Source organism: Callorhinchus milii, unplaced genomic scaffold (genome assembly GCF_018977255.1).
Source record: "Callorhinchus milii isolate IMCB2004 unplaced genomic scaffold, IMCB_Cmil_1.0 Scaffold1, whole genome shotgun sequence".
In the NCBI taxonomy this organism is placed as follows: domain Eukaryota; kingdom Metazoa; phylum Chordata; class Chondrichthyes; order Chimaeriformes; family Callorhinchidae; genus Callorhinchus; species Callorhinchus milii.
The window spans coordinates 501,324-513,448 of record NW_024704742.1 but is presented as its reverse complement, the minus strand read 5'-3'; positions in this window follow the sequence as shown (position 1 = coordinate 513,448).

Below are 12,125 nucleotides of genomic sequence, written 5' to 3'. Positions count from 1 at the left end.
GCTAATCCATATTTGGACATATATTTCATAACTGGGGCTGGAGAAGCCGCACAATGTGAAAAGCCGCTCTCAGAGATCTCCACTTTCTAAACGCTCAGAAGCGAAAGACTAAAAAAAAAATCAACATTGACATTTTGAAAGTGGGTGAGTCAGAATGTTGCATTGTATTCGATCCATTCCCGTCTGTCACACGCACTGCACTCCAGAGCTGCTAAGGGTTGGATCACTTTTAAGGCAACTTAAGGAGAGAAGCAAAATAGATATAGAAAGGCAGAAAATGGACATCAAACTGAGCTGAGGGGTTTGAAAGTTTGCATACTTTGTGATATTACCTAATCATTCTGCCGGTGAATCACCCTTGTTTTTTCTGACGCAAGTCGTAGTAATTTGTGTTGTTTGGTGGCAAGAGTTCAGTGGTTCAGAGTCGGGGGGGAGGTTAATGTTAGAAAGTTTTCTTAGCTTGCTTTTGGCAGGTATGTTTATGTATTTCAGTGAATACTTCCTAATTGCAACATCTCACTCAAGTAAACGGACTGCAGGTGGCAATCCCAGTGGCAAAGCACTTTTCTCACATCTTATTATGTTGTAACTATTCTAAATAGTACTGTGAGATTTGGACACACACATCCATTGTAGGTGGAAGCACATCTTCCGGTTTAAAATTATTTAATTCATAGAAAGATGTAAAGGTTGACGGGCAATTCATTGACATAAATTTTCACTAAGTAATTTCTCTATTCAAATAATGCTGAATTAAAAAATATTCACTATCTTTAAATTTGTATTTCTGTTTATCAGTTGAATGCAATCACAGGAAGGAAGAAGGTGTTTCCGGTGTGCTTGTTAAAAGGTTCAAAGATGCATCTAGTTGCACTTAGAATACTTAAAAGATCACAGAATATTTAAATGATCGCTTGTATTTATCTACTTGAATAATATCCCTTTCAGAAAATAGCAATCTTTTAAGCTAACTGCAATAGAAATTCAAGAGCTGCTTTTAGGAGCTAGTCCTGAATCTCAATAAGCTACAACTTATTTAGCATTGGAAAGAGTAAGAAATATAATCTATATAGAGTTGCTACCATAGCATGATGTTATTGAAACTTCAGTTTTTAAATTATATTTCAAAAGGGTCGACTAAATTTTTGATCTAGGCTGAAGACAATTTAAAAGATTATTATTATTATTACCTTACAAGATCCTTCAATCTTCCCTGAAATTCAATTTATTTGCTAGTTTAATTTGGTATGATCTTCTTTTAGTCTATTTCACAACACAAAGTTAGTGGAGAACGTTTAATCTAGGAGTCTTATTTCATGTGTTGTAGTCAAGCATAAGTAATCTTGTAAATTTTGCTACCACAATAAGAGAAAAGATTAAATTGAAATGCTTAATTTGCTTAAATAACAAAATTAATGGTTCATACTGTCATCCCAAACCTTAATGATTGTTAGATAGTATTATTTTTTTTTTGCACATTTTCCTCCTCCTTTACGTTTGCAAATTGCAAATTATAGTTTGACATTGTGTCTCTGTAGTGCAGCCCAACCAACACAATGCTGCTCTACACAGTCTGTGTTTGTTGTGGGCGTTAAAAAGCAACAGTGAGAACCAACTTGTTTGTGAGTAATCAGTGAAAGGCAGATGGAGCTTCCTCCAAATCAAATAGCTCGGTCTTAATTCATTGAGAATACCAGTCAACCCTTTCTCTAATACCCTTTGGAAGAGATACTCATATCGCAACTTGTTAAGTCTGGGGCCATGAAGGTGAATTTTTTATTATTGAGTCTGACAGGAATGTGGTTCAGTATAACTTAATACTATATCGACCTGTCAGCTCCCTCCACTCAACAGGCTCCGGCCTGATCCACATCCCTCGCCCCCGTGGCTTTCAGCCTCTCCACCCTCACCCTTTGGAAGTCCATCCAACATCCCTTCGCCTCGTTCCCTACCTCGCCTCCTTCACGGCATGTCTCAAGACCTTCTTCTTCAACCGCGCATTCGGTCACCATCCTAACCCTCCCCTCCCCTCCCTCTACCCCTTCTGATCCCAACCCCCAGCTCTGGTTCAGATCCCTGACTGTCAAATGCCTTGGGAACGTCCTCCCGATGTGAAAGGTGCGGCGCAAGTGTAATTTGTTGTTGTTGTACTAAAGACTCTTATTGGCTTTTCACAAACTACAGAACATACTGAACAATTGACAACCGGTGGTATTATGTAAATAAATCCGGAAACTTTTTTTTGTCAGGGGATCCCCCACTTCCTATCTATCAGGGGCTTTTTCCTTTCTGTAGCAGGTTGTGGGGCCACAAACAAGGCACCAGAAAACATGAGAGCAGTTCTGTCTGCGTGACATGACATTGTCAGGAAGATAACTATAGTCCTCGATGCGCTTAGCGCTTAGTCAGAAGTTCCTGCACAGTCAGCAGACTGAACAAACCACCGTAAGACAGGAAGTTCACTGAAGTTGGTCAGCGATAGTTTGGTGTTACTCTAAATCTCATAACTAATGGAAAAGAGGCAAGCTGCCTTTGTGTTAGAGCACGGTTTCTTCTCTGTCAATCGGAAGTTTCTGCTCGAGTTGCTGATGACTCGGTGGATTTTATTCAACACACCAATATGACACACCGTTTTGTCATTGAACTCCCACTGCCTGAACCCAAGTGAAAGTCACACATACTCGCCCGTCCTGTATGTATCTCAGCCACTGCCCTGCTTTCCTAATAGACTCCTATATGGCATGGGGAACTTAATGGCCATCAGCTATGCATCTTAATCTATTTTCCCCTCTTAAAGCTATTGCAGATTAAAGTGTTCACTAATATTAATTCTTAGCCATCTTAACTATCTCAGTTTTACAACAAATGGAAATGATTGCACGTTACTTTTTCAGGTAACCTGAACCACTGGGCTTTTTTTTTAGATCCAACGAGGAATTAGATCAATGTATTGTTGGGAAAGGGTTCAAAGTTTTAGGAAACAAATTGAGATGATGGAATACTCGTAGCATTAATGCAGAAAATTGCCTCAGGAGATTTAGTGGGCAGGGCTCTAAGAATGAATGGAAAGGGGACTGATAACATACTGGACAGATCCTCACTATACAGACCAGGATCTCGCTGGTTTAAATCCCAGTCTGTACTGAGTTTGAGTTTCTCTTTTAATGTTTTATGTTCTTATAAACAGCGTCTTGGGACGTCCTCCTGACGTGAAAGGTGCTCAATAAATGGAATCTTGTTGTTGTTGTTGTTTTCTTGTACATTTCTAAGCGTAAGCTGATTTCAAAGGGTATATGTTACACTTGTATTTTGAAACACATAGCACATTTAGTATTTGAAAAATGCTGAGCAGTCTTGTTTGCTTTTGTCTCCTCTTTAGGATAACCTTTCCTGTTACATGGCCGAACTAAAAGGCCTCAAGAAATCCCGGATGCAAATTAATACCGTAGAAAAACTGAACAGAAAAGCAAAACAGCTGAACCTTTTAAATGTAAGTTTCAAAATACTTTTCGAAGTGGGGAAACTCATATGAATTTAAAGGCAAAGGAGCTTTGTGATACACAGGGTTGTTTATTACAACGAGGGATCTTTGTTCCCTCGTAAAACACCCTTTGGAGTAGTCTGATCTTGGAAGTTAAAATTTGCTTTAATACACGGCTGCCTTTTTGTTACATTCCCACAGCTCCGGTTTAGATCACTAGACTGTTGTTGAATAATAATAATCATCCTTGCATTCAGTATAGCGGCTTTCACGTCGGGAAGACAAATATACTAAAGCACCTCAAAGGATTTGCTGTGAAGTGGAGTGACTGTGTTTTTGTGGGCAAACAAATACACAATGATTTGAACAAAACAAAATGATTCGTATCACCATTCTGCATTGAAGATATATTTACATTTGAACAAAAGGAGTAAATCTTGGTTTATTCCACAGATCGACTGCCCCAACAGTGAAAATTACATGAAGAACAGCCTCGAACAGTTCCTGAATCAATTTTATGTACATCTGCAAAAGAAATTCCATGCAGCTGTCAAGGTAAGAGAAACAATATATATTTTGAGCCCCACTTTGTCATATGGGTAAATTCAGGGAAATAATACCAGTAAAAATATTTTAAAAATTCCTAAATGTATGAAATACACAGGCCAATCCCTATATCTAAAGAAATCATAATTCCCTCGAAAAATCAGGCTGGAGTTTCATTCGGCTCCAATAAAGTGACAGAGCCCAGTCTTACTCTACGTGTCAAGCGTTGGTCCACTAACTGCCTATTAAGGATGGAAATTAATCTCCTCCTACTACACACCCAACATCTGTGCTGACATTCCATTTCAATCCCTGCCGTGAAGTGTACTGATGAGGAGTTAACCTATCCCGGAAAGGGATTTATCGTTGGAGGCTCTCTGGGTGAGATACTGAGCTCAGATATTGCTCCATGTACAGTACTGGAGTGGATCCCAGTTGCAATGATGCTTCATGAACGGCGACAACTGGATTTCAAGCGCGACTTGCAATGGATTTCATTGGCACAATATCAGGATTTGGGATTTTTAGATCAGAGAAAGTCAGGATCCACAACCCAATTATGTTATATGCAAACCCGTGTTATAAAGAAGCCCTCTATAACAGGGCTCTATTGTATATTTGCTTACACTGATTACCACTGTTGTTCTTCATGTCTAATAAAACCCATTTCTCTCTCAGGGTTTGTAGTCACATCCAAGCATTTAAAAAATGTAACCGACATTGAATGGACATCTCAAGCCACTGTGACGTATTCCAAATGGAAGAACCTATAATTCAACTCACTCGAGTTTAACAGTTAATATTATATATTATTATTTATTATCTATTAAGGAACTCTTAACACAGCAATATTTGTGAAAATAGCTTTACATGACGATGCTTTTACTCTTCAGTTATGCATTCTAATCAAGGTATGATTTTTGTTCAAAACGTAAATACTGTGTATTGGAGCAGATATCATATATCTGTGTGATCTGTCAAACACTTTTGAATGTCAAATGTACTGGTGTGTCGGTCTTGTTGTGCACACATGGGGCTTTCTCATTTCAAGTGAACAAATTTAGTACAAATTTGCCCGCTTAACCGCACCGATTTGCGTCATCAAAACTTTCTCTTATCGTTTTACCTTTCAATTCTGTGACGCGACATCTTACTGGGTTTTGCTTCTTAACCCCATTCAATCTGTGCTACTGAAGCTATCCTAGTCAATTGACCAGATTTAATTTGATTAATGAGAAAGTCCTTCTGCACAGGATCAGCATGAGAATGCATCTTATTCTTAGACTTCGGGTGTAACAGACACTCACATTTTATTCTGGATATTTGAAGTTCTCATGATCATATAGTTGTCAACCACATTCCTAACACTAGCCTTATGAATGATTTAATTTATTTTTCAATACGCAAATACTGCTGCTCGAGCAAACAGAAAAATCTTAATTGTGACGAGCCGAAGCTAACTTTCTTAAAGATACGTTAATGCGTGGAGCATATGGAGCTATTGTACAGTAAGACTCGCATAAGTCTGTGAGGTTTACTGTATTTATACTTTCTGTAAACTTTCTGTAAAGCATGTGCTGTCAGCTTGTAGTGTAACTGTTACAGGCAGTTTGGGAGGAGGGAGGGGGAGGGAAATGCAATGATCTTTTGAATATTATTTAAGGGTCCAGTTTTTCAAACATGTCAAAAAGGCAGCATCCATCTCCAGAGGGATGCGCTTTGATGGGGTTCAATTGGCTTTTCGTGTCCTTGAATGCGATGAACTTGGATCAAGGTAAAAAGCCAATTGACACAATTCAGGCACTTGTCACGAAGCGCTCAGGTCACTCACGGTCAAGATTAGGACAGGACAGAGTCACGGGGCACACTGCAGTCGGTGCGAACCCCTGGAGTGGAAGTTTGACCTTTGATGTCCTGAGAAAATGTGCTTATTTTCACTTTTCTAAATTTTAGAACAAATTCCACTGCTTATCTGCACTGATCTGAGTCATCAAAACTTTCATTCATCGATTTCCTCTTGAATTCTGTGAGACACAACTGACCTTTCTGTTTGTGGGGAGGGAGAGATTGGCAGCAAGTGCCCTGTGGCACCTTTTGTGGGTTGGTTGTATCTACCTGTCCCCTGACACAGGACACTTTACGTTAAACCCGCACTTTCTGTGTCGTTTGACACCCTGGCTACTCTGACCGGGTGACTGAATCGAGAACCCGCTCTGTCTTGAGCAGAGGTTTTTTGGGGGGACTTTCACTGTTTCTGTTTGGAGAGATCTCAGCAGCTGTTGCTGCCACATGTTGGCGACTCACTCTCTTACCACCCAGCCTCAACGTGTTCAGTATGCAAGTGGATCTCAGCATAAATGTTACAGTCTGAGCCCCGCCAACCGGGCCTTGTAGGTATTGCAATGAATATTTTTTTTTGCTGTGGTTGCTGAAAGGTTCCACAGTATGTTGTAATATTTCAAGACATGGCATGAAGTCAATATCATACGTAACCTTGTGCCTACAATCATACGGTTTGTTTTGCCATCAATTCATTGGGAATGGTTATGTTTGTGAAGAGAATACGATGGCAATGAATACGGCATTGTACTGACAGATGTGATTAGATATTCCCATTTGCTGGATACTGTCTCAGGTTAATTGTGTTTATTAAGAAGGAACAATGATTGTCACAGAATGTACTGTATACAGTTCACACTTTGCATTCTCTTATTGCACACAGTAAATGTACCACATAGCTTTGGCTTGCGTTCTGGAATAAGCTATCTCAGACACAGCTGATCTTTCTGTGTAAATTGCTTTACAGTTATTTGCCATATTTAATATTTGTTATTTAAATAAACGGTTCAAATGAGCTCCTTTGTCTTATGGTATCTTTTTTTTTGGGACGAAAAACTTTCAAATAAAAACGTTGACATGGTATAACGTACCAGCTGTCATTGTTAAAGTCGGTTTGATTCTGAAGACTTGGGGAGAAATTCCTCCTGGGGCCAGATTTACTCTATTTACGTTTGACACCCAGAAAAGGCCAATCTCCTGGCTTCTCTGACCGAGGGACTGAATGGGGAATGAGGGCCACCAATTAGACCACCCTGTCCCAAAGGGAAAACAATCGAGAATAAAACGCACATCACTATTCTCTGCAATGCTTTAACCTGGCACTTTAGGCTGAATACTTCATGGGGTGCAAATCATCACTGGAATTTATCCCAGAATAATTCTTCAGACCTGCCCCTCACCCTCTTTTTTCGCAACAGATACACACTTATGGATCAAATCTCTGTTACTCACCTGACCTGCCTTTTCTCTTATTTTTCCCATTTTGTTTACGTTTACACCTTTCAAGACTACCTATGTTTTTTGACACCTTTTGCCAGCCTATAGGTTGGCTGCTTAGCTTCTAAATTAAGCAGCAAACCTATTAAAAATAAAGTTTTTTTTTGTTCAAAAATGACACAAGGACATAAGTCTTGAATCCTGGATTAGCAGTAGATGTGAGACTAACCCAAACATCGCCCACGACAAGATCCTGATCTGAATCAAGCAGAAACTGATTTCTCCATAGGAGGGTAAACATTTGAAATCTGGGGCTCTGGCTGTACCTAATCTCCAAGGAGTCCTGTAGCTTAATGTTTCGAGCAGTCGCCTCACAAGCGAGAGGACCTGGGTTCGATTCCCACACGCCCCTCTTTCCCAACAGTAAGTAGGAATCCGGTTGTTAGTTGATATTTTTCCAGGGGTAATAATCCCTTAAAAAAAAATTGGGTCACTTAATCCACGGTTGTTTCTGGGGACGCCACTGTGCGAAATTGGCTGTCGCGTTTCGCCCACAAAATATACAGTCAATTCACTTTACAGTATATTTTGTGAAGTGTTTTGAGACGTCTCGAAGACGTGATAAGGAGCTCTATCAAAAACATTGGAACTCACATCTGCTGGAATGAACACTGGTCATATGTCTGTACAACACCTGCCAGGGTGAATACTGAAACACACATCTTCCAGAGTCAATACTGGTGCTCCCGTCTCCCTAGTTCATTCTCACATGCATCCTATGAGCTTACTGAAGAATGGCACTTAGAAATGTCTCGCAGCGCTGGATTTCTGATTTGGTCACATTATGGTGGAGAGAACCTGAAAATTACATGAGTTTCGAAGATGCATTTTCTTTAAACCCTCCCGATACGTCCTTAAGGCACTGACCTTTACTGGGGTAAGTAAGGTTCTATAGGTGACACTGATGGCTATAGACCATTGAAATCCAGCCAAGCCTAATCCTGACCTCTCCTAATGTCCAGGGAGTGAGCGTACCCAGGAATTTTATCAAATGCAATCCCCCCACTCCCACTCCCACTCCCGGCCAGTGCCTCTGTGAGCTAAATGACCAGAGGCATACAGGAACAGCTGGGCACTACAGTCCAGTAATCACCCAGTACAGTGTATTTGTTTACATGATCATACAGGTTGTTTCATCACGTCTTGTGGCACACTTCATATTAATAACAATGCCAATGTAATCATTAGAAGCACAGAAATTTACAGCACTTTACAACCCAGAATCATGATGAGACATTAACCCGAGGTCCCGTCTGCCTGTTCAGATGGACAGCAAAGTTCCCACGGCACTAGTCAAAAAGGAAAGGACGTTTTTCCTGATGCCCCGGCCAACAATTCTCCCCAAAACAAATCATTTGCTCCATGGCTGCGTGTGCGACATTGCTGTGAGCAAAATTGGCTGCCAACCTCCACCTACAAAACACATAGTCACTCCACTTTACAGTAATATTCTATGAAGTGATTTGAGGCATCCTCCTGACATGGAAAGCACTATAGCCAAACTTAAGGGGTTTTTTTTTGTTACTATTCCTCCCAAAATGGAATAATAATAATAATCCTTACATTAAATTAAATTTGCCATTTTTTCCCAATCAATTTTCTAGTGTCTATGTCCCCTGAAACTGCTCACAATCTTTACTATAGTTACACTATTTTTGTATCATCTGAAAATTTAGAAATTGTGCCCCTAACATCGTAATCCAGATCATTTACATAAATGGAGAAAAGTACTGGTCCGAACACTGACCCCTGGGAAACACCACTAGTTACATCGCTCTATTGCCAAATAACAAACTCTGTTTCCTATCCATTAACCAACTTTCTATCTGTGCTGCTACCTTTCCATTAATACCATGTTCCCTAAATTTAACATGCCTCCTGTGAAAAAGCCTTCTGGAAATCCATACATAATACATCCACAGCATTACCTTTGTCTAATATCTTGGTTATTTCATCAAAAAAAAACCTCACAAAACTATTAGATTTGTCATGCAAGACTTGACTTTAACAACTCCATCCTGATTGTCATTGATCAACTTTCTAAGTGGTTATTAATATTACCCTGTATTACAGCATCTAAAGTTTTGCCCTCTGTGGATGTTAAGCTACCTGGTCTATAATTACTTGCCTGATCATATTGGCTGTATGTCCCCAACAGGTCGGTCAGCAGCTCAATAAAGTTCAGGTGAACATTTAACCTATTTTTCCCTTTCTCTTCCTGACTGACTTGCAAAGCGAATAAGTCTCAAACAAGCCTCACACCTCACACCGCTCTCTCCACCCCACTGAATAATAATAGTTCAATGAAACAGATACAAAATAATTTGGCATAAGTAAAGAACTGGATAAATAACAGATTAGGAAAGTCCCTGGAATTTACAGGGCTATTCAAATAATAATAATAATCCTTACACTTGATATAGTGCCTTATCGCGTCGTAGAGACTTCTGAAAGTGCTTCACAGGGTATACTGTTAAGTGGAGTGACTGCGCACACAGCAATATTCTACAAACAGCCATAGAATGAGCGACCAATTTTATTTGGGAGATTCTTGGCCAGGACACCGGGAGAAACTCCCTTCTCTAAATGTAACACAGAGGGTGTTTGCCTATGAAGAAACAAGAAACTACAACTATGTGTGTGGAAAGACAGAGTAAAGGAATGGTACAGTATTGACTGATATTCTAGAGTTTGTTGTAAAAAAATGTTATTAACTAGGCTGCCCAATGAATAAAACTTGCCCAATGTACTCGATTGAGCGCTGAATGAGTCAGGGGGCCACCTTTATCAGTTCTTGTCTAGGCCACTAGATGGAGGAACATACAAAGGCAAAGTTCTCCTTCTCAAATAGGAATAAAAAGGCACGTGTCAAACCTCATCATAACTCGGAACACAATCGACGTTACTTGTTACCAATTCTCCAGGCCAGCTCAAGGGAGATATGCAGCGACGGAGGAAAAATATATATGGGACAAGACTATTGTTCCGTGCTGAGATGAGAGCTCTTGGCTTATATTACTGAAAGATCTTGCTTCATTCAGTCTTGAAATCAGGTCAAGATAAGAGAGAGATACCCAACCTAACATATCAATCCAGGTATCATTCTAGCAAAGCATGTCATTGCAAGGCATTCCTTACATTCAAACCAAGTGTTAGCCTGGCTCAACTGGTAGCATTCTTGCCTCCAAGTCAGGTCTCAAGTCAAGACTTTGAACACACTCCAACGCTGTGCTGAGGAGAGTGGGGTACATTGTTAGAGATGCCGTGTTTTGGGTGAGAGGATAATCCAAGGTCCCATCTGCCTGTCCAATGGGACGTTAAAATATGCCCTGGCACTGTTCAAAAAGAGAAGGAAGCTACGCATTACCCCGGGTGTAAATAATACTTTCTGGTGTCTGCCTTTCACCAATCTCTTGCGCTCTGGGACGCTACCCTGTATGAGGGGTGCTACATAAATACACATTTCTCTTGTTCCAGAACCTTGAACCTACGGTCTCCTGTCTGGACGTATCTGAAAGTTCGGAGCTCATTTTCTCAATTTGATTTAGTATCTAATATAACTCTATTGGGTCCCCTGTGGGAAATCTCTTTTCAAGGCTGAAGACCTACAGTTTATTTAATTGTTCCCTCCGTCACTGGAGATCAGCCTCACTGCTTTCCTCTGCACTTCCTCTTGAACCCTTACATTGTGTATGTGGCACCTTACTGATGGAAATGGCTGTTGCATTTGCCTACAAAAACAGTCACTACACTTGACAGTACTTAGCTGTCTAGTGCTTTGAGACGTTAAGGGGCTAAAAAAAAAACAACTTTGTTCCTTCTCAGAATCTTTATTAGATGCTACCAAGCTGTGACCGTCCAGACCAGGGGTGGGCAAAACACAGCCCAGACAGGCCATATCCGGCCCACCAAATGCTTCTATCCGGCCGGTCATTGTGTCCAGCAATAGAAAAAATTATAGTTCGCTCAGTCCCAGAAAGTCCCGCAAATTTCGCAATTGAATCAGACCGGGAACATCGGCCCAATCACACGGGTTAGTTGTGCGCAGCCCCCTTAATTGTTGAATCAGGGCTGACATCAGGAATGTACGGATCGGCAAATTTTCAAGCAAGCGCGGCAATACTTTTCACTGAAGAGGACGTTAATTCGAAATGAGTTTATCAAAGAAGCGGAAAGTGGACGCTGAAGGCCGAATATTCCGCACAGAATGGACTTCTAAATATTTCTTTTTTTAACCAGCGTGGGTGGAAAAACAAAACAAATAAAATAAATAAAATAAAAATAAATTTAAAAATAAAATAAAGAAAGAAAATAAAAAGTGTGCAGTTACAAAATAAAGTAAGCAATGGTGCAGGTTTTTCACTGGCACTCGGTGAGAGTTGTGATGTCAAAGACGCAGCCCAGTTGATCATTTTTATTCGAGGTATCACCAGACATTTTGAGCTCACAGAAGAATTGGCGTCAATGCAGTCAATGAAAGATACGACAACTGGAGAAGAACTTTTTGGAGGCAGTAAATAAGTGTATCTTAAAATTAGGAGTGGAATGGAAAAAATTGGTGAACTTGACCACCGATGGAAGCCCAAATCTAACAGGCAAAAATGTTGGGTTGCTGAAAAGAATTCAAGATCAAGTCAAAGAAACAAATCCAGAACAGAATATTGTTTTTCTACACTGCATTACCCACCAAGAGGTCCTCTGTAAAAGTGTTCTAAAACTAAGCAATGTCGTGGACACAGCTACAAAAGTGGTCAACTACATT